This window comes from Macrobrachium nipponense, chromosome 17, assembly GCF_015104395.2.
Source record: "Macrobrachium nipponense isolate FS-2020 chromosome 17, ASM1510439v2, whole genome shotgun sequence".
NCBI lineage: Eukaryota > Metazoa > Arthropoda > Malacostraca > Decapoda > Palaemonidae > Macrobrachium > Macrobrachium nipponense.
The window spans coordinates 71,532,287-71,557,286 of NC_087210.1; positions in this window are offsets into that span (position 1 = coordinate 71,532,287).

Below are 25,000 nucleotides of genomic sequence, written 5' to 3' on the forward strand. Positions count from 1 at the left end.
TAATTTCACGCTGCGAAAAGGGCCAAGGTCTCGTTGGCTGTTCAGCACAACCTAGTATTATGTATTTCTGCCGAAAACTGTATTTTACATGAGCTATTTGTTTCACTGTATTTATTTTTCAGATTCCCTCTATTTCCTATCAATTGCTATCTCATTATGACGTAGAAACTTCTATGTACGATTTCCTCGATAACGGCTACAGCTTAACCGTATGTAATTTTCTACATGCGCCTCCTCTCTCTCTCTCTCTCTCTCTCTCTCTCTCTCTCTCTCTCTCTCTCTCTCTCTCTCTCTTTATCGGAAAGGGAGAGAACTTCCTGTATCAGGTAGATTATAAATCAACTACTGAAGTCCGTCATTTTGACATATCGTCGTCTCATGCAATATTTTATAAAATATTATATCCTTACCGTTTCGGTTATAATGTCTGAAAACCCACAGTGGAGTAGAATTTACTATATTTAAATTCAGAGGCAGAACACCTACTTTCACACTCAGAAGGAAAGAGGTTTTGCAAAATGTTATATATTCTGGCACAGGATGGAATGAAATAAAGTTGCCTTTTGAAAGCTGTATGCTGACGGGAAGACATAGATTTATGTAGTCTTTCTAACAGCCATTTTCAAGAAGATAAGAGTTAGAATTTCCTTACAAAAGCCACGCTGCTCTAAAATGGAAGACTGCAGTATCTGCAAAATTACATTCTTGAGAAGAATGGTTGATGCTGCAGGGTTCCTTTGCCTTATTACTGATTTGCAGATGCTGCAAATGTGACCCCTACAGATGGCGGCATAACTCAATTTCGAAAATTTCACAGATACCGCAGCTTCCCATCTTAGGGCAGCATAGTTTTTGAGAGGTAAGAAGGAAAGTTGTCCCTCCGACGCAGTGTGTCCTGCAAGGCTGCCTGTTGTTTCGCCTTAAAATCCTTCTTCGAAATAAGGGAGAATGACACTGCAGTCCTTCAAAAAGCCACTTCAGGGCCCCCATACACTGAACGATTGTCTGAACGTCTGTCTGTACCGTTCGCAAGAACACTGTGTATGGGCTTGTCTGAATGCAAAAGTGGGCGGAGCTTCGTGCCTGAACGATCTCAGCGGGAATCTGTCACGACCAGGTTGCTGGCTTGCGACTGATGTCTCTCATACACAGGTCGTTCAATGTATGGGTTTGTCTGCCGATATAACACTATCGTGCGCGCCTCTTCTAGAGATGATGCCATGTCTTCTCTAGACAAATTCTTTGTTCAGACTGAAATCGGTGCGGTGATCGTTCAGTGTATGTGTGGGTCGATAACGACAATCGTTCAGACAGTCGTTCAGACAACCGTTCAGTGTATGTGGGGACTTTCGAAGAACGGGAAAGGAGAGAAATTGTCTATTGAAAAGCTGCACTCTGTTAGGCTGAAGATGATTTTCAGAGAATAGGAGAAAGGAGGCGTTCCTTTGAACACTGCATTCTGAAAAATGGACTTCAATTGAGAGATATAGTCCAGTGAGAAAGAAACCGTTTCTGTGATATAGCCTATTGTGAAAGTGAGAGTTGAGCTTATCCTGTTCTACGACATATTCCAAGAAGAGGAAGTATGTCAAGCACAAAGGTAAAATTCTGACAGAGGGCCTTTTTTGAAATTGAAAGATAAGTAGTACCTCTAAATCAACGGTTCTTAACCTGGGGGGTGCGCCCCCCTAGGAGGGCGTCTGCAATTGCCAGGGGAGGCGTCCTAGGGAAAAATGAAAAAAAAAATCTCTAATTATATTCGTTATCCTCTTAACAAGTGAGGAACTAATATTCAGAAGTTTATGAAAAAAAAAAATGCAAAAATATCACCTTATAACGTTACTTTCCTAGAGTCTACTACTTTAGTTAGGCTCGTTGGGCTGACCATGTTTTGTAATTATTGACCTCCCTTCCTATCCCTCGCAACCCCTTTTCTTTCTAATTTTTTAAAAAAATTTTCCTTTAATTCTGGGAGGGGATTTTACTCATAGTTGCAAGGGTGGTTGGGGGAGGGAATGGGTGGGTGGGGGTGGGGGGAAAGAAAGGACCAACTCTTAGAGGGGGCGTGGTCATAAAAAGGTTAAGAACCACTGCTCTAAATGCCCTGAAGAAGTTGGGGCGAGGGACTATAATAGATTCACATCACCCGTGCGTCTGATGTCTAGGCCAGTCCCTTACGACGCTCCTGGTTGGCTATTGATAAGCCAACGACAAGGCTGGAAACTCAGTCTCTCTCGAGAGCTCACATAGGCAGGATGTATGTTTTACCTCTTCTGAGGAATACTTTTGTAAGACGTATCCTTCAGGAGAGGTGGAACGTACATCATGCCTATGTGAACTCTCTCGAGAGACTGAGAGTTTCCAGCCCTGTGATTGGCTTATCCAACAGCCAATCAGGAGCGTCGTCAGGGACGGGCCTAGACATCATATGCACGGGTGATGTGAATCTACTGTAGTGCCCTGAAGGCTATATATCCTGAAAGACAGATTCTACCCCTGCAAGCCATAAGCTGAGGGCAGGAGGATGGTGACTTTCAGAAAGCTCACAATTTTGCACTCGCGTTGTAGTCTTCTGTGAAGTTTTAGCTCTTTTATTTCTAGACACCTCCTAATGAATTACATTTTCTTTATAAGTCTACCCGTTTTGTAAAAGTTATTTACTTTTCCCTCATTCCAACAATTTCTGCGCTTGGATATTTGCTATAGTTTCCGTCATTTCATAACTCTTCACTATGCTTATTCATATTCTTACGCTTGTGTCATTTTTTATTCTAAATTTCTTATTTTCCTAAACATTCATATCGTTCTAGTTTTATCCCTTCCATTTGTGGTATACTACTTTCTTCAGATAACTTCATTTTAACCCTTCCTTTTACGTGTCTTTTTCCGTTATTTAAAGAAATTTTCCTATTTCTGTGAAGATTTACATTTTCTGCTGAATATAAATCGGGATACTCCTTGACATGCTATAAATCATCAGTCATTACTTACCAATGATTTATTCTATATAGCTTCGTTTTCATTCCTTTTACTAATTCGGTACATACTTCCAAATAATTTGTTCTTATCTATACCGTGTATAAAAATTAATCAAATACATTTTATTTACGATGGTTTCCTCATTCTACCTTTCGGTTATTAATTTTCGAAATATGGCGGAGGATGTTTTGACTCATTTCTGTGCTTTTAGCTTTTGGTTAATTGATTCTGTTTCATTATAGAGCTTACAAGAACTCCCGTGATCGGCTCTCTCTCTCTCTCTCTCTCTCTCTCTCTCTCTCTCTCTAATGGAAATAGTCTCCCTAGAAAGATGTTTATTGAAATTCTCTCTCTCTCTCTCTAATGAAAATAGTCTCCTTAGAAAAATGTTTATTGAAATTCTCTCTCTCTCTCTCTCTCTCTCTCTCTCTCTCTCTCTCTCTCTCTCTCTCTCTCTTTCTTTCTGGGATCGTCGGGTACTATTCCTAAAGAAACGAAATTGTGATATTCCTTTCTGGTAAGGATGGATTTTGTCAAACTAACCTCGGCTGTGGAACTTAAAATGTGTATGTAAAAATGTAAATAGAAAATATAAAAATATATATATATATATATATATATATATATAAATATATTATATATATATAATATTATATATATATATATATCTATATATATATTTTATATATATATTATTATATATATATATATATATATAATATATATAATTAATTACTAACAGGACCTCATTGAAAGTGGATGGTACATATCGGAAGTATTTATTAAAAAAAGCAAAACAATTATACGCTTTCCTGGACTAACAGTCTTTTATTGTCAAGTATATCCATGGAATGTTACCACGGATACTTGAGAATGAGGACTGTTATGTCCAGGGAATTTTGTAATTTTTCTTTTTTATAATAAATATCTCCGCTAGATACCATCCAGTTTCAATGAGGTCCTGTTAGTAATTATGTTAATGCACAGAACAGTTGCGTAAGTGATAAAGTTAATAAATATATATGTATATATTTATATATATATATAAATATATATAAATATATACGTACATATTTATTATACTAACTTTATCACTTACACAACTGCTCTGTGCATTAATATATATATATATATATATATATATATATATATATATATATATATATATATAATATATATATGTATATATATATATGTATATATATATGCATATACATATATATACACATATATATATATATATATATATATATATATATATATATATATATTTATATATATGCAAACATATATAATCCAAATATATTACGTAATTAAATCTATACTGGGAAATAAGGGGACTACATGCACATACACTCTCAAACACATTACATGCATACACGCACAAACACACACTGTGCATGTCTATACATACTTTTATATCTACTATGTATATATATCAAAGAGTGTTTTTGTGTGAGTAGGGGTTTGTTTAACGATATGTTTTATTGCTTATGTGCGTGTTTACTTCTCTAATTTCCCAGTCGAAATATAATTCTATATAAATACGTTTGCAACAAGTATGCACGCACTAATACAGTCCATATCTTTTTTTGTCTGCTCTCTCTCTCTCTCTCCTCTCTTCCGGCTTTTTTTTACCTCATCTATGGCAATAAATTCGGGGATTTTCCCTTTATTTACCTTTTGTCTATTTGATTTCCTCTCTCTCTTCTTCTCCCTCTCTAATCGTCTCTATTCTCTCTCTCTCTTCTCTCTCTCTCTCTCTCTCTCTCTCTCTCTCTCTCTCTCTCATCTTGACCCTGGAATTCTTCATTTTGTTCCTTCATTTAGGTTTAAGGCTTTGCATTCGATATAAGTTGAGAGAGAGAGAGAGAGAGAGAGAGAGAGAGAGAGAGAGAGAGAGAGAGAGAGTAATTTTGTGTAGAAAAACGGTGTATTGGCATATATACATTCTTCGTGCATAATGCTCTAATTGAGGTTTTTATTAATATTAATCCGTCCATCTAGGTATTTTTATATATATATATATATATATATATATATACTAGATATATATATATATATATATATATATATTATATATATATATATATATATATATATTATATATATATATATAGATATTATTATTTAATTTTAATATATATATATATATATATATATATATATGGTATATTAATATATATTATATTTATATATTAATAAATAATTAATATTATGTATGTATGTATGTATGTATGTATGTATGTCTGTATGTATCTATGATATAATGTGCCAAAGACTAGCCACATTTTAGACATGCTGTCTACGAACGAGAAACACCAAAGTACACGGATGAATCAAAAGTACTGAAGCAAAACTGCACATACCTGAAAGGGACTATTGAGACCCACCACTCATGGCAATAGTGACAGCCCTTACGAAAGCATACCACGCATGGGCAAGTGTGTGTGTGTAATATACATGATGTTGCAACATTGCCAAGAGAGAGAGAGAGAGAGAGAGAGAGAGAGAGAGAGAGAGAGAGAGAGAGAAATGGCGACAGTTATTAATGATGATGTTTTTCAGGATTACAAACAGTGGCCGGGTAGTTTTTCTTTTTATTTTTTCGACATCGCGTATTCAGGAACCCTTTTCTCCTTAAAGGAAATAGTGGTGGCCACAGCTATGAGTGAAAATAGATCAACATGAAATGACGGTCTGAACAGACCATGGTACCGACGAAGATAGAGTGGCTATTTACCACTATCTATACTATGGTGCCTCCACTTGTATGCATTTGAATTGATATTTATACTTTTCAGTCGAAATGTGCGTGGTGTGATGGGGTGAACGGCAGTTTTCTAAACATGTGTGTGTGTCCATGAATTGTGTAGACAGCACGCCTGGTGGAATAGTTCCACCTATTTGAGCATACCGCGAAATGACGTCACGCATAACAGATGAGACACACATAAATGGCTGCGCCCATGGTGCAATAGAAAATTGGTTGTAAAAAATAAGAAAACTCACCTTTCCTAAAATAATTTTCACTGGGGTACTTAAATGGAATAATACCACATATGGAACATCTGAACTGCAACCAGAAGTTCCCCTTTAAGGTCCGGACTGTGGGGAAATTGTCCATTTGACTTAGAACCGAAGGAGAAAATGTCACTCCTCTTATCAATTTATTTATCTATTCCGTTGAGATAACAATAAACTCCGTGATGACTCAACTGCATCACGGGAAAAATAAATCATAGCTTGTACCGAAATATGCCCAAAAAGGGTAATTGGACATGAGACTATGCAAATCTTAAGCAAGAATACTACATAGGGATTTACTTACACAATTGACAAATGATAATAATAATAATAATAATAGTAATAATAATAATAATGATAATAATAATAATAATAATAATAATAATAATAATAATAATAATAATAATAATAATAACAGCGGCACAAGATCAGGCCCTAAGAACCAGATATGTTCAAAGAACGATAGACGGAAATAACATCTCTCCCATATGTAGGAAGTGCAATACGAAAAATGAAACCATAAACCACATAGCAAGCGAATGCCCGGCACTTGCACAGAACCAGTACAAAAAGAGGCATGATTCAGTGGCAAAAGCCCTCCACTGGAGCCTGTGCAAGAAACATCAGCTACCTTGCAGTAATAAGTGGTACGAGCACCAACCTGAGGGAGTGATAGAAAACGATCAGGCAAAGATCCTCTGGGACTATGGTACCAGAACGGATAGGGTGATACGTGCAAACAGACCAGACGTGACGTTGATTGACAAAGTCAAGAAGAAAGTATCACTCATTGATGTCGCAATACCATGGGACACCAGAGTTGAAGAGAAAGACAGGGAAAAAATGGATAAGTATCAAGATCTGAAAATAGAAATAAGAAGAATATGGGATATGCCAGTGGAAATCGTACCCATAATCATAGGAGCACTAGGCACGATCCCAAGATCCCTGAAAAGGAATCTAGAAAAACTAGAGGCTGAAGTAGCTCCAGGACTCATGCAGAAGAGTGTGATCCTAGAAACGGCACACATAGTAAGAAAAGTGATGGACTCCTAAGGAGGCAGGATGCAACCCGGAACCCGACACTATAAATACCACCCAGTCGAATTAGAGGACTGTGATAGAGCAAAAAAAAAAAAAAAAAAAAAAAAAAATAATATTCTTAATACCGAGTTCTATTCATTAGATAAATGAAGAAACAAACCAAATCGTCAGACTTGATTATAATTCACTTATATCACCAATTTTAACATCAAATTTAAATGAGGATCAAAATTGGGATATGAGTATATATTCGCTCATTTGCCAGAAGAGTGTCTTAACTCGAAAATTGTTATATTTCGGGAAAAGCAATCTGAAGTTGAAATTCTCTATACCCTGTCCATTTATATTTAGATGATTCTTTTACTGAGCTGTTTTAATGACAAATACAAATAAGAATTTTTTACCACAATATGGAATAATGAAGAGGCTATCTGCTGGTATCAATAGCTCCAAACACATTTTTTGAGTTGTGAGCGATGGTCCGACTGACAGTTCTACTTTTTACACGTGGACGTTCACCCTTCTAATAGTCGTGGGGGTGAACTGACAGGTATTACTGTCCCTTTTATCCAGGTATTGCTGTGGTAACTATCCCTTTGATCCAGGTATTATTGTAGGGACTGTCCCGTTTATCCAGTGTTCTGTGGTGACACTCCCTTTCATCCAAGTATTACTGTGCTGTCAGTCACCTTTAACCAGGTATTAATGTGGTGACTGTCCAGGTATTACTATGCTGTCCCTCCCTTTTGTCCAGGTATTACTGTGGTGACAGTCCTTTTATCCAGGTATTACTGTGAAGACTGTCCCTTTTATCCAGGTATTATTGTGAAGACCGTCCCTTTTATCCAAGTATTACTGTGAAGACTGTCTCTTTTATCAAGGTATTACTGTGCTACAATTAACGAGGAAATTTGCATTTGAACGAACTGAAAAAAAAAACTCTTACATCTAGCACGTCGGGCTTGGCCAAAATACGTTTTTTTCCTATATAATAAACCCCCCCTCCCCCTTTTATATGGAAAGCTGGGTATTTGGGTGGGTGAAAAATCATTGACTTACTTCACCTATCAGGGGATCCTACCCTTACCTAACCTGAACTAAACCTTAGGAATCAGGTCATAGCCTGGTAGACCACTAACACAAGCCTAAGTTACCAGGTCCTTACTTAACTAGTGCACGCTGCACTTTAATACCCTTCATTAAAGTATCATGGACCATTTAAAACATATCCTTGTATCACTTCCCCACCCCCCAACCCAAAAAAGTTTACCCTTTTCAGAATCAGAACCTACAAATACTACAGATTGCCATGGCAATATTAGAATACCTCCTTGTATGCCTATTTCGCTCTTGTATTTTCACCCGCCTAAAATACTAATACCAAATTACCAATATCCGCTGTAGAGTTTCAGTAGCCTTACGCTGATCATTTGTTCCCGAAACGAATAGGAGTAAAACTGCATAGAAAAACGTCAACTGCCATAGTCTAGCTCGCTGCGGAATATTTATATAGACCTACCAATACCCTTTCATTCACAAGGCAACTGATGTCCAGTAAAATATAAATTAATTGATTTCTACCATACCCGTCTCCTTCAGTTGTAAAATTGCTGCAGGAACTTAAGCGAAATTACTTGGTCTTGAAGACACTCAACAAACCATCTTGTAAATGAAATCCCGTCAGTTTACGTTCTCAGATCAATCTGCTGATATTATATAAGTAGAAAGTTATCTTCACCTCTTTCATACACTATTAAATAAAATTACTGACGTTAATAGTTGTAGAACAGGAGTCTCTTTATAATGAAAGTTTGCTTCGTCACCGATCGGGCGGACGACACACAAAACGGCAGAAACCGCAAGACTTCTTTTGAAATGCCATAGATGTAAACACACATTCAAGTGAAGCTTCTATATTATTATGTGATGAAAAATAATTTACGGTAAAATACAAAAAGATAGATTACTTTCTGGTAGTGTTATTAAAATGAATTTGCGCTGGACTGGTCAATCAGAAATCCCATGTATACTGTAAAGAAGTGTAACAGGGTGTTTTGCCTCGGCCACCGATCGAGTGTGTTATACACACACACACACACACACACACACACACACACACACACAGAGTTTTCATGTTAAGGCAAAATAAGAAGTCAGTGATTAATAAAATAGGAGATAAATGACAACTTTTTGAACGTTCTGTGAATTATCAGAAAATGCCTATTTCAACTTAATATCAAACAATAGTTGTTTTCTATGTTCTGTTTACGTCGCCCTGACCGGATCTCCCCAAGGGTGACATTTAAGAATTTCCTTGTTAAACAATTCCAACGCTACCTTTGATGTCTAAAACTGAAAAAAAAAATATAGCATACATACTGCATATAGCTGCTGTTACAACCCTGATATAGAGATACATTACGATTTTTCTACTTTGTAATGCTGGCGGGACCCGGTCAAAAAGAGGTCAGCATGTAAACAAGATCCGAAAAAGGGCAGCCAGGATCAGGAGAGTAACGCTAAGCATAAGTCATAAGTTATACCACCTGTAACGGAGTGAAGTAACAATAAAGCTGTGAGTACTTTACACGAAGTGTGTATTTAATCCACCTTGAACCCGCGAAAGTATTAATTAAGTTATGACAATTGTCTTCTTAGGCTTGTACAGCAGCTTCAGGTTAGTTTTCACAAGAGTGCCGCCAACGACGAAACCCCACTTGAAGAAGACTCATCAAGTTATAATCCAAGAAGAGGAATCCAATGATGAAGAGTCACTTGACTTGAGATGTATAGTAAACAAGAGTTCTGTTCAACCTTATGTTGTTAGTTGTCAATTGAATCATAAGCCATTTTTATTTGAAATTGACACCGGTTCAGTTATTTCTACATTAAAGTATGATGATTTCAAGACATTAAATTGGACATTACTGTACTGTAGAACTAAATTGCAGGGTTATAACCAAGTGCCAATCAAAGTATTTGGGAAGGTCAAAGTTTCAAATTTTCAATACAAACAGCAAAATCATTCAGACGTTGAATTCATAATTGTTGGGTCAGACTCCCCAAATAACTTGATTGGTAGGAATTTAATAGATAAGTGCAATATAATTAATGTCCATCAGTTAAATATAACAGATTTTGTGGAAAACTATAATGTAGATAGTTTGAAACCTATTAAGAACTTTCAAGCCCTATTGTATCCTAAAGTTGGTCATGTTCCTGTTTTTCAGAAGGTCCGCACGGTGCCACTGACGTTACGCAGTGAGGTTGAGAGTGCGCTGCAAGAGCTTGAAAAAAATAAGATTATAGAAAGAGATAGAAATTCTCAGATTATGCCTCGCCAATTGTTAACTGTCAGGAAAGCAGAATGGATCCCTTAGGGGTTTTGCGGGAATTTTCGTAAAAATAAATGAAATTCTTCATGAATCTAAATTCCCATTACCTAATATGTCAGAATTAATTTCCAATGTGTCTGGATATAAGTATTATACCAGACTTGATCAAGAATGCTTATTTGCAAAATGGAAGTTGCTCCAGAAGACCGTAAATATTGGTACTTAACACACATTTGGGTCTATATAGATATTTACGGTTACCATTTGGTATCCATTCTGCTCCTGCTATATTTCAGAAGTTCATTTCCCACTTGTTAGCTTCTTACGATTTTGCTTATCCATATCTGGATGATATTGTTATAGGTGGAGACTCACCAGCTGAACATGATAAACGTGCAACTAGCAGAGAGAAGAGCCCCATTAACTGTCCTTGTTTTCGGTCTGTTTCTTTGTTTAGTTTTAAGAGGTTAACTTTACTGAACACTCGTTCGCATTCAGCATTAGAGTGCGGCAAGCAAAGAGCAGTTAGAGCAAAATTGGCTAGGTCTGAAAAGCTAGACTCTTTTTGGGATACTTCTCCCCAGAACTAATCAGGTGATTCATTAACGAGATGTTTAAGTTCATGTTGCAATATGGGAAACATTCTCCATTGATCATCCAGCTATTGAAGTAGTGAGTGGTCATCTGGGGGTACAATCAGGGGAAGCTCAGATGGAAGAAGGGAGGGGATTCTTCTCTGAATTCTGATGAGAATGCATTTTTTGGACAGAGAAAGTTTAACTTTGACAGGACACCATCATTGAAATTATACCTCTTCTTTATTTCTGTGCATGCCACTACAAGGAAACTTCTACACCTCTGAAAAAACTCCTGCTGTTGAGCTTTCTTTTCCTGTATGAAGGGGTTTTTTAATCCCTGCATAACTTTAACTCCTAGGTACATACATTTGGCTGTCACTAAGATGCCTGTCATGTCTTTCAGGATTTACAGTATTTACATCAGTTTTCATTACATAGGTCCTGTCAATAAATGAGAGAAGAATGTCTCTGAATAGCATGGACACTTTATCATGGAGAACTGTTATCACTGCTTTATCTAACTGGAAAAATTTGTTGAACTCAGTAAACTTTGGAAGAATCCAGTCAAGGAACATGAAATATAACTTCATGAAAGGATCATGAAGGGAGTTGATAATCAACTCTGTTGCTAATAGTTTCTCAGCGAACCACTTCTCCGAGAAAGCTATTGGAACCCACTGTTCCAATAGCTTTGAACCACGTTACAATTGGAGACAAGAGGCGGCAAGCCATGTACGGACTCTGAAATAGTCTTTATTTAAATTTTTTTATTTGATTTATTTATTTATTTATTTTTAGAAAATAGCCTGTTTCATGGAGGAGTTCACCGACCACTTATATTTGTAGTTATATACTTATCAACACCTTAGAATTATCGTACAAACCGTACGATTATGGAAAATGCTATCGTACATCGTACCAAGGCCGTTTTTATCGTAGTGTGGCAACACTGCTCCTGCCTCTCCGCTTCAGAAAGCGTAAGATGGGAAAAATGTCGTACAACAAATATGATAACCTATGGAAAATTTATGTAAAACGCAACGGAACGAAAGGATATCAAAACATCGTATTTTTCGTGATATTTTGATTGCAGATACTTTCACAAAAAATCATTTTTGACCCACTTACAGGTTAGCTAGAGCACTAATATTTTACGTCTGGCTGGTGCACACATCAATGTTACCAGACATGAGTAAAACTCGATTTCGCCCACCGACCTCAAAATTGTCGTATTTCAGGCCTCCCAACTTAAGGCCTCAAGTAAAGTGTTATTAAGACAGAAATATATCGGCAGTTTTCGAGTTTTCATTTTCCTCCCTGGCAGTTCCTTTATTTATACATAGGATCACGTTTTGTATATTTCGTGATAAAGTTGATATATATTTATATGTATGTATGTATGTAATGTATGTATATACGTATATATATAATATATATATATATATATATATATATATATATATATATATATTATTACATTTGTTGCCATGAAAACTATTTCAAACATTTAAGAAGATGCTGACAGTCGTCAGCGGTATTCTAAGGATTAGATTATTATTATTATTATTATTATTATTATTATTATTATTATATATTCAGTAGATGAAACTAATTCATATGGAACAAGCCCACTAAAGGGGCCATTGACTTAAAATTCGAATTTCCAAAGAATATTATGGTTTTAAGAATTAAGAGGATGTCACGTGAAATACAGAAAGAAGAGCTCCCATTGATGTATATAAAAAGTAATGATAAATAGCTAAATAGATAAATAAGTATTAAAATGCAAAGATGAATTGCATTTAGTAGTTTGACTTTAAAAGGTGAAACGTTATGGACATGATCCAGGTCTCGATGATTATGTTAATCACCAGTCCTACACAGAACTATAGTAGATTCACATCAACCGTGCATATGATGTCTAGGCCCTTCCCTTATAACGCTCCTGGTTGGCTGTTGAAAAGCCGATGACAGTTTCCAGCCCTGTGATTGGCTTATCAACAGCCAATTAGGAGCGTCGTAAGGGACTGGCCTAGACATCAAATGCACGGTTGATGTGAATCTGCTATAGTAAGAACTAGTAAACCTGAATAACAATAAAATAAAACTGAAAATGATACAAAACTCAGACATTAAAAAAAAAAAAAACTCGATAACAAATATTTTTTTGAACGCTCAAGGCCACAGAACGATCAGTGTTCTCTATTTACCGGGAGTGTTGTAAGTGTGGTATAATGTCGGTGTGATGTTATTTCTGATCTAATGGCTTTTCGCAGACACTTATTGGGAAATTAACCAGTTTCAGTTCTTTATGAGGAAATAATTTCATTTTTATGAACGTTAACATTACTAGGCACGAGCACGTAAAATATACGGATAAATACATGTGGCTGGCTCGTTGCTCAGACAGGACTATATTATTTTTAATAATGTTTATTCTTATACATACATATATAAAGTCTAATTTACGCTTTCATTCCAATAACCACCTAACCCATATTGCGCACTTTTGCGGTTGAAGCGTTATTTTAAAAATATACTTTAAACTCAGTATATTTTGTAAGCAAATATGCTGAACACACAGCGTTATTTTGAAAATATACTTTAAAAAAAAACTTTTGTTCCCCCCACAGGTTTACAAAAATTAAAAAAAAAAATTTTGTAAGGGGGCAAATATGCTGAATACAAAGCGTTATTATTAAAAAATATACTTTAAACTCAGTATATTTTGTAAGCAAATATGCTGAACACAAAGCGTTATTTTGAAAATATACTTTAAACCCAGTATATTTTGTAAGCAAATATGCTGAATACAAAGCGTCATTGTAAAAATATACTTTAAACTCAGTATATTTTGTTAGCAAATATGCTGAATACAAAGAGTTATTTTAAGAATATACTTTAAATTCAGTATATATTGTAAGCAAATATGCTGAACACAAAGCGTTATTTTGAAAATATACTTTAAACTTAGTATATTTCGTAAGGAAATATGCTGAATACAAAGCTTTATTTAAAAAATATACTTTAAATTCAGTATATGTCCAAAAAATAATGAGATGTCATGAAATGCATAATAATAGTGCAAGTTTTTGTTTACTGTTATTCAGTCGAATTGTAGAGAAGTGTTCATTTTTCTAAATTCTTAAAAACGAGAGATTTGAGTAAAGCTATTTCTCATGACTTTGTCTGGTGGCTCTGTTGTGTCTAGTCACCTAAAAGTCTTCCAGAGCATGTCATAAACACCTGTCGGTGACTTATCATTCACAAATAAAAAACAGGTTGAACACAAGTCAAAGATTAATTGTAGCTCTCACAAGCTATTTGTGACATGTATACGATAAGTTATCAAGAAGCGTTTATGACAGCTTCACTGTAGTGCGGACGCACCTTTACGTAAATACCACTCCACTAATAAGGCCGTTGTCTTACTTCAAATTTGTTTGCGATATGTATGCGATAAGTTGTCGACATGTGTTTGCGGCACGTTCTATCGTTTCTGACATGTATACGATAAGTTTTCCTTCAAATTTGTTTATGATATGTATACTATAAGTTATCGACATGTGTTTGTGACACGTTCTATTGTTTCTGACATGTATACGATAAGTTGTCAAGAAGAGTTTATGACAGCTTTACTGTAGTGTGGACGTTCCTTTACGTGGTAAATACCACTCCACTTATAAGGTCGTTTTCCTACTTCCAATTTGCTTGTGATATGTATACGATAAGTTATCGACATGTGTTTGTGACACATGTCGACGTACGTATGGACGTACCCTTATGTAGATACATTCGGGTATCCTTCACCACTTCATTCTTTCCCTCCCACTCGTCCTAAAGACACACACTTCTCCCTTCCTCATTCTATCACCATGCCCATCTTCTCATTTCAGCCCTACCCTTCCCAAACGCCCCTCCCCATTCTCCCCCTCTTCCCAACGCCCCCCCCCCCCCCCCCCCCCACCCCCAAAAACCCACCCCGGCGGGCCCGGCCCACAATCTCGATCGCTAGATATCATACCAAACCGAAAATTGAGTAATTTTTCACGGCCGGTAAATTGCGCCGGGGTATACTTAGGTGTCCTTAAAGATAGCGTTTATCACTGCTCATCCTGGATGAGGTGGTGATGGCGCTCTCAATGACGTGGAAAGGAGGATGAGGAGGAGGAGGAGGAGGAGGAGGAGGTGGTGGAGATGGAGAAGAAAGGAGAGAATGAAGGGGGAAGGGTAAAGGATGGGAAAAATAAAGAGAACAATTGACTGCAAGAGAAATTGGGCGAAAAAGATGGGTGGAATAATAATGGGTGAGGTATTAAGAGCAAGGTCGAGGAAAAGATAGGTGATGCCGCAAAGAGGAGCGAGAGAGATAGAGGAAGAGACGAGAGAGAGTGAATGCGCAAGAGATAGAGAGAGAGAGAGAGAGAGAGAGAGAGAGAGAGAGAGAGAGAGACGGAAACAACACTAGTACGAGGAATAAATCACTTTGTTAAAACCTTATTACATCTCTTAATTTTGTGAATTTTGCAAAGACATTTTTCAAAGGTAAATGAATAATTTTCTGAATATATCGAATAGGGAGAATAATTTTGTTGTGTCCATTCTATGGCAACACACAAGCTAAGATAATCGTCATGGTAGATTAAAACTGCGAATGCTGGTTCTGCAGTGAGAACGTGATCAAGAAATGATAAAGTCAGCAGAGAATTTCAAAAGGGGTTTAAAAGAGGCAACATTTATTTTGGGTTGTGGCTTCTTTTGTAGAACAGTGTCTTGGTGACGGAAGAAATCGAATGAAAGGACTTGAAGACTTAAGGAGATTAATCTTGGACTAAAGTAAATGCTGGCTGGACATTTATGACAGACAAAAAGCTACTGAATGAAACAGCAGATAGGGTAAAGGAACGTCAAGATACTTAGGTGTGTAAACCAAGATTGGATTCACTGATTAAAAGAAAAACTGCCCATATGAAAGAATAAGAAGGAAAACTGGAAATATTTAAGAAAGGCTAATGAATTAAACGACAAATAGAGAAAATGGATGTCATGGCGCCTTGACGGGTAAACCAAGATTGGATTTACTGATGAAAAAAGAGAAGAAGAAGAAGAAGAAAAGTTGCTCATATGAAAGAATAAGAAGGAAACCTCAAAACTGGTGAAACTGAAAGTTACAAATGTTACAAATGGAAATGAGGTATCGAAGGGAAGAATTAGTTTTTTATGAAAATGGCGAATAAATGTTTATCAACGCTTGTTGATAGATGTGCTAGTAAATGGACTGCCAGGCATGTGATCGAAACTGACATTTATAAATTTCAACCTCATTTATATTTAACCAGAGATATGACAGCCTAAAGTAAACTGTGAATAACGATATTCGGGAAATGCGTCGTCGTAATTTTAAGGAAGGATTTATATAAGTAGCCATATGGCCTATGAAGTAGTACGAAGATTATTGGAATTATTACAACAAACAGATACGATAAAGTATGATATTGTTCTTCACCATTAACAGTAACAGCCGAGATCATCTTTATGTGGCTTACTGATTAATTCATTAATTCATAAAAGCAAAGAACATATCACACGAAATATGATTAAACTTTATTCACCTGCTATGTATTTCTGCAAAGTTTTTATTTTTTATTTTTTCCCGTTTATTACATTAATACGAGCAACTTGCTGTTGTAATGAAAGCGTTCGCTAATATCAAGAGAGATTACAATTATTATACACGCCTGTATTTTAATGAACTTCTGGGTAACTCTTCCATAATTGTTTTTCGGCCGTCCTACCGAAAGACGATTATTCCCAGCTGACATATTTTCTGCAGTTCGTTAGAGATAGCCGTCAAATAAGAGAAATTATCTTGAGATATGAATGTAATTACAAGGGCGCAAACTTTTGCGATATATTCCAGCTATACTTCTGTCCGAAATTCCACATGTTCTTTAATATTCGCTTTTCTCTCTCACTACACACACACACACACACACACACACACGCACACACACACACACACTAGAATAAACTGTAGCCTATTGCAAGGTAAAGGAGAAAATGAGGTTGCCTTGTACTTTGTACTTCCGCCTATTAATCATTAATTTTCCATTGTCTCTCTCGCTACACACACGCGCGCGCGCACACACACACACACGCACACACATATACACTAGAATAAACTGTAGCCTATTGCAAGGTAAAGGAGAAAATAAGGTTACCTTGTACCTTGTATTTCCGCCTATTAATCTTTAATTTTCCATTGTCTCTCTCACTACACACACATATACACACGCACCCACATACACACACACACACACACACACACACACACACACAAACCAGTAAATAGTTAAATAAACGGAAATATAAGCATTAGAATTTTGAAATAAAGACAATGGTAGAAGAAGACCACGGGTCTTGAACAAAGGTCTCACAATGTTGAACTATATCACACAAAATGAACAATCAACAGTAGCTCTCTACTGTCTATCATAAAAAAATAAAACTATCGCACACCATCGATTTTGATATATCAGGACTTAGTTCTAATACCCGCGAGTACCTAATTTTTTTTTTTGTCTATATTGACTATCTCTCGTTAAATATCTACAGTCATGTTATTATACAGAGAATTAAAGCAACCTGTTCTTATCTCTCTCTCTGGTCGCAAAACTGATGGCTTAAAAGTCATGTAGAAAAAGTGATCGTTTAATTAATAAAAAGCGATCGTATATGCTGAATTAAGAGAAACCCAACGTAAGTATTTGATGTGACGTCATACCATTTTCTAACGGGACATTGGGTAGAGTTCTTGCTGGGAATATTACCTGATTTCCCCAAACTCCCGTGAGTGAAAAAAGAAAAAGTAAAGGTACTTCGGGTCTTTGTGGAAGTTCGGTATCAACCCTCACAGTTCAACATACATATCCTTTCGCAGTTTTTAAATTACACACGCCCCCTTCGCTTTGCAACTTATGTGGTGAATAAACTCTACGGGCTTATCATACCTTATTTCATGTACTCGAATCCATAGAAATATAATGTTGAAAATGCTTTTCAGTTAGCACAGCAATATCTGGATAAAAGGGACATTCACCACAGTCATTTCTAGAAACAAAGGAGAGTCATCACAGTAATACCTGGATATAAGGGACAGTCAGAACTTTAATACCTGAATAAAAGGGACAGTCAGAACTTTAATTCCTGGATAAAAGAGACAGTCAGCACTTTAATTCCTGGATAAAAGAGACCAGTCATACTTTATTCCGGATTTAGAAGAGAACAGTCCAAGGCACTTTAAAATTCCTGGATAAAAGGGACAGTCAGTACTTTAAGCCTGCGGATAGAAAGAGGACAGGGTCAGCACTTTAATTCCTGCGGATTTAAAAGGGACAAAGTCGGGCACTTTAGATACCTGGAATAAAAAGAAAAGGGACAGTCAGCACTTTAATACCTTTGGAAAGAGAAGACAATTCCAGGCACTTAATACCTGGAATTAAAAGAGGGTGGGACAGTCAAGCACTTTAATTACCTGGAATAAAAGAAAAGGGACAGTCAGGCACTTTAATTCCTTTGGAATAAAAGGCGGACCAAGTTAGGCACTTAATAAAACCTGAACAAAAGACCAGTCAGCACTTTAAATACCACTTTGAATAAAAGGGACCAGTCAGGCACTTTAATAACCTGAACCAAAAGAGGACAGTTCAGCACTTTAATACCTGAAATAAACGGGACAATCAAAAGCCACTTTAATAAACCTGAACAAAAGGGAAGTCAGCACTTTTTTAAACCTTTAAATAAAAGGAACAGTCAGCACTTAATTAAAACCTGAACAAACGGACAGTTCCAAGCACTTTAATTAACCTTGAACAAAAGGGACCAGTCAGGCACTTTAATACCTGAACAAAAGGGACAGTCAGCACTTTAATACCTGAACAAAAGGGACAGTCAGCACTTTAATACCTGAATAAAAGGGACAGTCAGCACTTTAATACCTGAATAAAAGGGACAGTCAGCACTTTAATACCTGAATAAAAGGGACAACAGCACTTTAATACCTTGAACAAAAGGGACAAGTCAGCACCTTGGAATAAAAAACCTGAAATAAAAGGGACAGTCAGCACTTAATACCTTTGAATAAAAGGGGCAGGTCAGCACTTTAATAACCTGCAACAAAAAGGGACAGTTCAGCATTTTAATACCTTTGAATTAAAAGGGGACCAGTCAGCCACTTTTAATTCCTGAATAAAAAGGGACAAGGTCAGCACTTTAAACCTGAATAAAGGAACACAGTTCGCACTTAATACTGAACAAAACGGGACAGTTCAGCATTTTCATACCTGAACAAAAGGGGACATCAGCCTTTAATACCTGAACAAAAGGAACACGTCAGCACTTTAATACCACTGAACAAAATGGACCAGGTCACACTTTAATACTGAAAAAAGGGCAGTCAGCCTTGAATACTGATAAACGGGCAGGCAGCACTTAATACCTAAATAAAAGGGACAATCAGCACTTTAATACCTGAACAAAAGGGACAGTCAGCACTTTAATACCTGAATAAAAGGGACAGTCAGCACTTTAATACCTGAATAAAAGGGGCAGTCAGCACTTTAATACCTGAACAAAAGGGACAGTCAGCACTTTAATACCTGAATAAAAGGGACAGTCAGCACTTTAATACCTGAATAAAAGGGACAGTCAGCACTTTAATACCTGAACAAAAGGGACAGTCAGCACTTTAATACCTGAATAAAAGGGGCAGTCAGCACTTTAATACCTGAACAAAAGGGACAGTCAGCACTTTAATACCTGAACAAAAGGGACAGTCAGCACTTTAATACCTGAATAAAAAGGGGACAGTAAGACTCATACCTGAAATATAAAGGGGCAGTCAGGCACTTTATACCTGAAGAAAAGGGACAGTCAGCAACTTTCAAAGCACTGAACAAAAAGGGCAAAGTCAGCACTTTAATACCTGAATTTAAAAGGGACAGTCAACGCTTATAATAAAAAAAAAACATGTTCTGAACAAAAGGACAGTTAAATAGGGACACAGTCAGCACTTTGATACCTGAACAAAAGGGACAGTCAGCACTTTAATACCTGAATAAAAGGGACAGTCAGCACTTTAATACCTGAATAAAAGGGACAGTCAGCACTTTAATACCTGAATAAAAGGGACAGTCAGCACTTTAATACCTGAACAAAAGGGACAGTCAGCACTTTAATACCTGAAACAACAGGGACAGCACTTTAATTACCTGGGGAACAAAAGGGACCAATTCAGCACCCTTTAATAACCTGAAAAAAGGGGACAGTTCAGCACTTTAATTCCTGAACAAAAGGGGACAGTCAGCAACTTTAATACCGAACAAAAGGGGACAGTCAGCACTTTAATACCTGAATAAAAGGGGCAGTCAGCACTTTAATACCTGAATAAAAGGGACAGTCAGCACTTTAATACCTGAACAAAAGGGACAGTCAGCACTTTAATACCTGAATAAAAGGGACAGTCAGCACTTTAATACCTGAATAAAAGGGGCAGTCAGCACTTTAATACCTTAAGAAAAGGGACAGTCAGCACTTTAATACCTGAACAAAAGGGACAGTTAAAGTAGGGACAGTCAGCACTTTGATACCTGAACAAAAGGGACAGTCAGCACTTTTAATAGGGGCGTAGAAATAAAAGGGGCAGTCGCACTTTTAATAATACCGAATAAAAGGGACAGTCAGCACTTTAATTCCTGAACAAAAGGGACAGTCAGCACTTTAATACCTGAACAAAAGGGTGGGACAGTTTCAAAAAAAAGGGCAACTGTTAATAACACCTGAATAAAAGGGACAGCAGCACTTTATACTGAATAAAGGGACAGTCAGCACTTAGAATACCTGAATAAAGGGCCAGTCAGCAATTTTAATACCTGAACAAAAGGACAGTCAGCCACTTAATACCTGAACAAAAGGGCGTCAAGCACGTTATTACCTGAATAAAGAGGACAGTCTGACACTTAATACCTGAATAAAAGGGACAGTCAGCACTTTATACCTGCACAAAAGGGACAGCAGCACTTTAATTACCTGAATAGAGGGACAGTCAGCACTTTAATACCTGAATAAAAGGGACAGTCAGCACTTTAATACCTGAACAAAAGGGACAGTCAGCACTTTAATACCTGAACAAAAGGGACAGTCAGCACTTTAATACCTGAACAAAAGGGACAGTCAGCACTTTAATACCTGAATAATAAAGGGGCAGTCAGCACTTTAATACCTTGGAATAAAAGGGGGACAGTCCAGCACTTTAATACCTGAATAAAAGGGGACAGTCGCACTTTTTTAGCTACCTTTGAATAAAAGGGACCAGTCCAGCCTTAATAACCTGAAACAAAAGGGACAGTCAGCACCTTGATTTAAATACCATGAATAAAAGGGGACAGTCAGCATCTTTAATACCTGAAACAAAAGGGACAGTCAGCACTTTAAATACATTTGAATAAAAGGACCGTCAGCACTTTAAAATTCCTGGGAACAAAAGTGACAGTCAGCCCTTTAAATACCTTTTCAACAAAAGGGGACCAAGTCAGCACTTTAATAACCTGAAGTAAAAGGGACAGTCAGCACTTTAATACCTGAACAAAAGGGACAGTCAGCACTTTAATACCTGAACAAAAGGGACAGTCAGCACTTTAATACCTGAATAAAAGGGACAGTTAGCACTTTAATACCTGAATAAAAGGGGCTAAGTCAAAAGGGGCACTTTAAATACCTTAAGAAAAGGATAAGTCCACTTTAATACCTGAACAAAAGGGACAGTCCAGCACTTTAATAGTACCTGAATTTAAAAGGACACCAGCAACTTTAATCCTGAACAAAGGGACAGTTTTAAGTAAAAGGGGACAGTCAGCACTTTAATACCGGTCTGGAACAATAAAACGGTGGGCGGCAGTCAGCACTTTTGGAAGTACCGTTGAAGAAAAGGGACAGTCAGCCCTTTAACTTTAATACCTGAACAAAAGGGACAGTCAGATCACTTTAATACCTAATACACGGGACAGGTTAAAGTAAAAGGGGACATGTCAGCACTTTAAACCTGAAAAAAGGGCGTAGATAAAAGGGACAGTCAGCACTTTAATACCTGAACAAAAAGGACAGTCAGCACTTTAATACCTGAATAAAAGGGACAGTCAGCACTAATATAGTGACAGGGACAGTCAGCACTAGTACAGTCAGCACTTTAATACCTGTACAGTACCAGTCACACTTTAATACCTGAACAGACCAGTCAGCACTTTAATACTGATAGCGTCACAGCTAGAATAGGACAGTAGTAGGGACAAAGTCAGCAATTAATACCTGAACAAAAGAGACAGTCAGTACTTTAATACCTGGATAAACGGTACTGTCATCACAGTGATAACTGGATATGAGGGACAGACAGACAAACAGACACACACATATATATCTACACGAGGAATGTCTATTGAATAAGAAGACTAATTGTACCAAGTAAACAAAGCAGTCTCAACCGGTTATAACTGGATGCATGGTGACTTTGAACATGTCTTAACCTGCACGACAAGCAGCCACACTCCATGACGTTCAGTTGATTGTGAGACGCCATTTTGTCTGTTGTGGGCATGAAAAGTGCCAAGTTCTAAAGTTGAACAACTTCTCAAATTGAATTCCTCTATGCCTTCGACCTGTGTAAAAGAAGATTGCAGCAAGAGAACAGGCATTAGATTCGTAAGACATCTAAATAAAGGTGAGTTATTTATTCAGTCTCGTTATTTCTTAGATGCACCTCGTGTATATATATATATATATATATATATATATATATATATATATATATATTACACATATATTAATATACATATAATGTATATAGTACGTATATATGCCTCGTTATTTCATAGATACACCTCGTGTATACACACACACACACACTTATATATATATATATATATATATATATATATATATATATATATACATATACATATATATATATATATATATTAATATATATATATAATATATATATATATATATATATATATATGTATATATATGTATATATATCCTATATATCTATATATATATTATATATATATGTATATATAATATATATATATATATATATTATAAAAAAAAAATATTATACTATATATCTATATATTTATATATATATCTTATATGTATATATATACATATATCTATATTATATAATATATAACTATTTATATATTCTATTAATTATTATTGTATATATATACATATATATATATATATATATATATATTATAGAAATAATTTCATATACATATATATATAATTATATAATTATATTATATATAATATATATATATATACTATATATATCTATCTATATCATTATATATATACTATATACATATATATCTATATATCTATATAATATATATATAGAATATATATATATATATCCTATATATTCAATAATAAAAGGAGCCCATAAAAACACCAAAATGTAGAGAGAAAAGTACTATATTTCAGAGACTGCTGTCTCTCTCTTCAGGTATATGAATGAGAAAAGTTTACAGAGAAGGTGGTATTTATACCAAGAGATTCGTCCACAAGTAGCCTTAATAAAAGAGAAGCAGGTAGTGAACATCTCAAAAGGGAATTGGATATCAGATATCGTCGACGCAGTGTTCATTCAACCAACGCTTAAGAAGATTAAAGGAAGATTATCAGCGGGGGTGACCTAAATTGGCTTACTTGTGGACGAATCTCTTGGTATAAATACCACCTTTTCTGTAAACTTTTCTCATTCATATACCTGAAGAGAGAGACAGCAGTCTCTGAAATATAGTACTTTTCTCTCTACGTTTTGGTGTTTTTATGGGCTCCTTTTATTAGATGGAATTCTGTTGTTACAGAACATTTTTACCAGTCATATATATATATATATATATATATATATATATATATATATATATATATATATATATATATATATATATATATATATATATATGCACTCCAATACAGGCCAAATTTGTCACCACGGAATCAAAGGCACGACTAACGAGGGATTAATGATATCGGCGATAGAACGCATGTTTTCTTTTATTATTCTGTTTTTATTGTTGTCACCCTGAGACTTCTGATAACAGGTTACGTTGTTCGATGACGCCATTACGCAGTTTCTGAAGAGTCACATCCGGAGGCGCCCGTATAGCAAGCCAGGCCAGCCCAGCCCCGCCGGAGTATCCTCTCTTGACACCGTGGTCGTAATTCTACCGGCCGAAGAGCGGCGCTTGAGGGCGAGGCAATGCCGGAAGATAGAGGGCGAGGTAATGGCGGCGATCGAGGGAGAGGTAATCACCGAGGGCCGGTGAGAAAATCACACACGACGGGCGAAAAGATGACGAAGGAAGAAAGCGAAGATTTGCTTTTATTGCAGCTTCGGCTAATTTCGTATTTGCTCTGGGTGATTCCCGCTCTTCGCAGGATTTAGTTTGAGGAGCCTGGAAAAGGTTAGAGAGAGAGAGAGAGAGAGAGAGAGAGAGAGAGAGAGAGAGAAGTAGGAAGTATTGGTGACTGTGAATGAGAGAGAGAGAGAGAGAGAGAGAGAGAGAGAGAGAGAGCCGCTAAATTGGTAGGAGGGGTCGCCAGAATTTATATTGGTGGATCCGGGGCTATAAGATGAAGTAGCAAGCATTGGTGACGGTGACTAGGAAGGAGGAGAGAGAGAGAGAGAGAGAGAGAGGAGAGAGAGAGAGAGAGAGAGAGAGAGAGAGAGAGAGAGGGAGGGGGGGGGGGGGAAGCAGCTAAATAGGTAGGAGGGGACAGCAGAAATTATATCGGTGGATTCTTGGCCATAGGAAGTACTGGTGACGGTGACTAGGAAGGAGGAGAGAGAGAGAGAGAGAGAGAAGAAAAAACAGCTAAATTGGTAGGAGGAGACGACAGAATATATATTAGTAGGTTTCGGGCTCAAAGGATGAAATAGTAAGTATTGGTGACGGTGACTAGGAAGAAGAA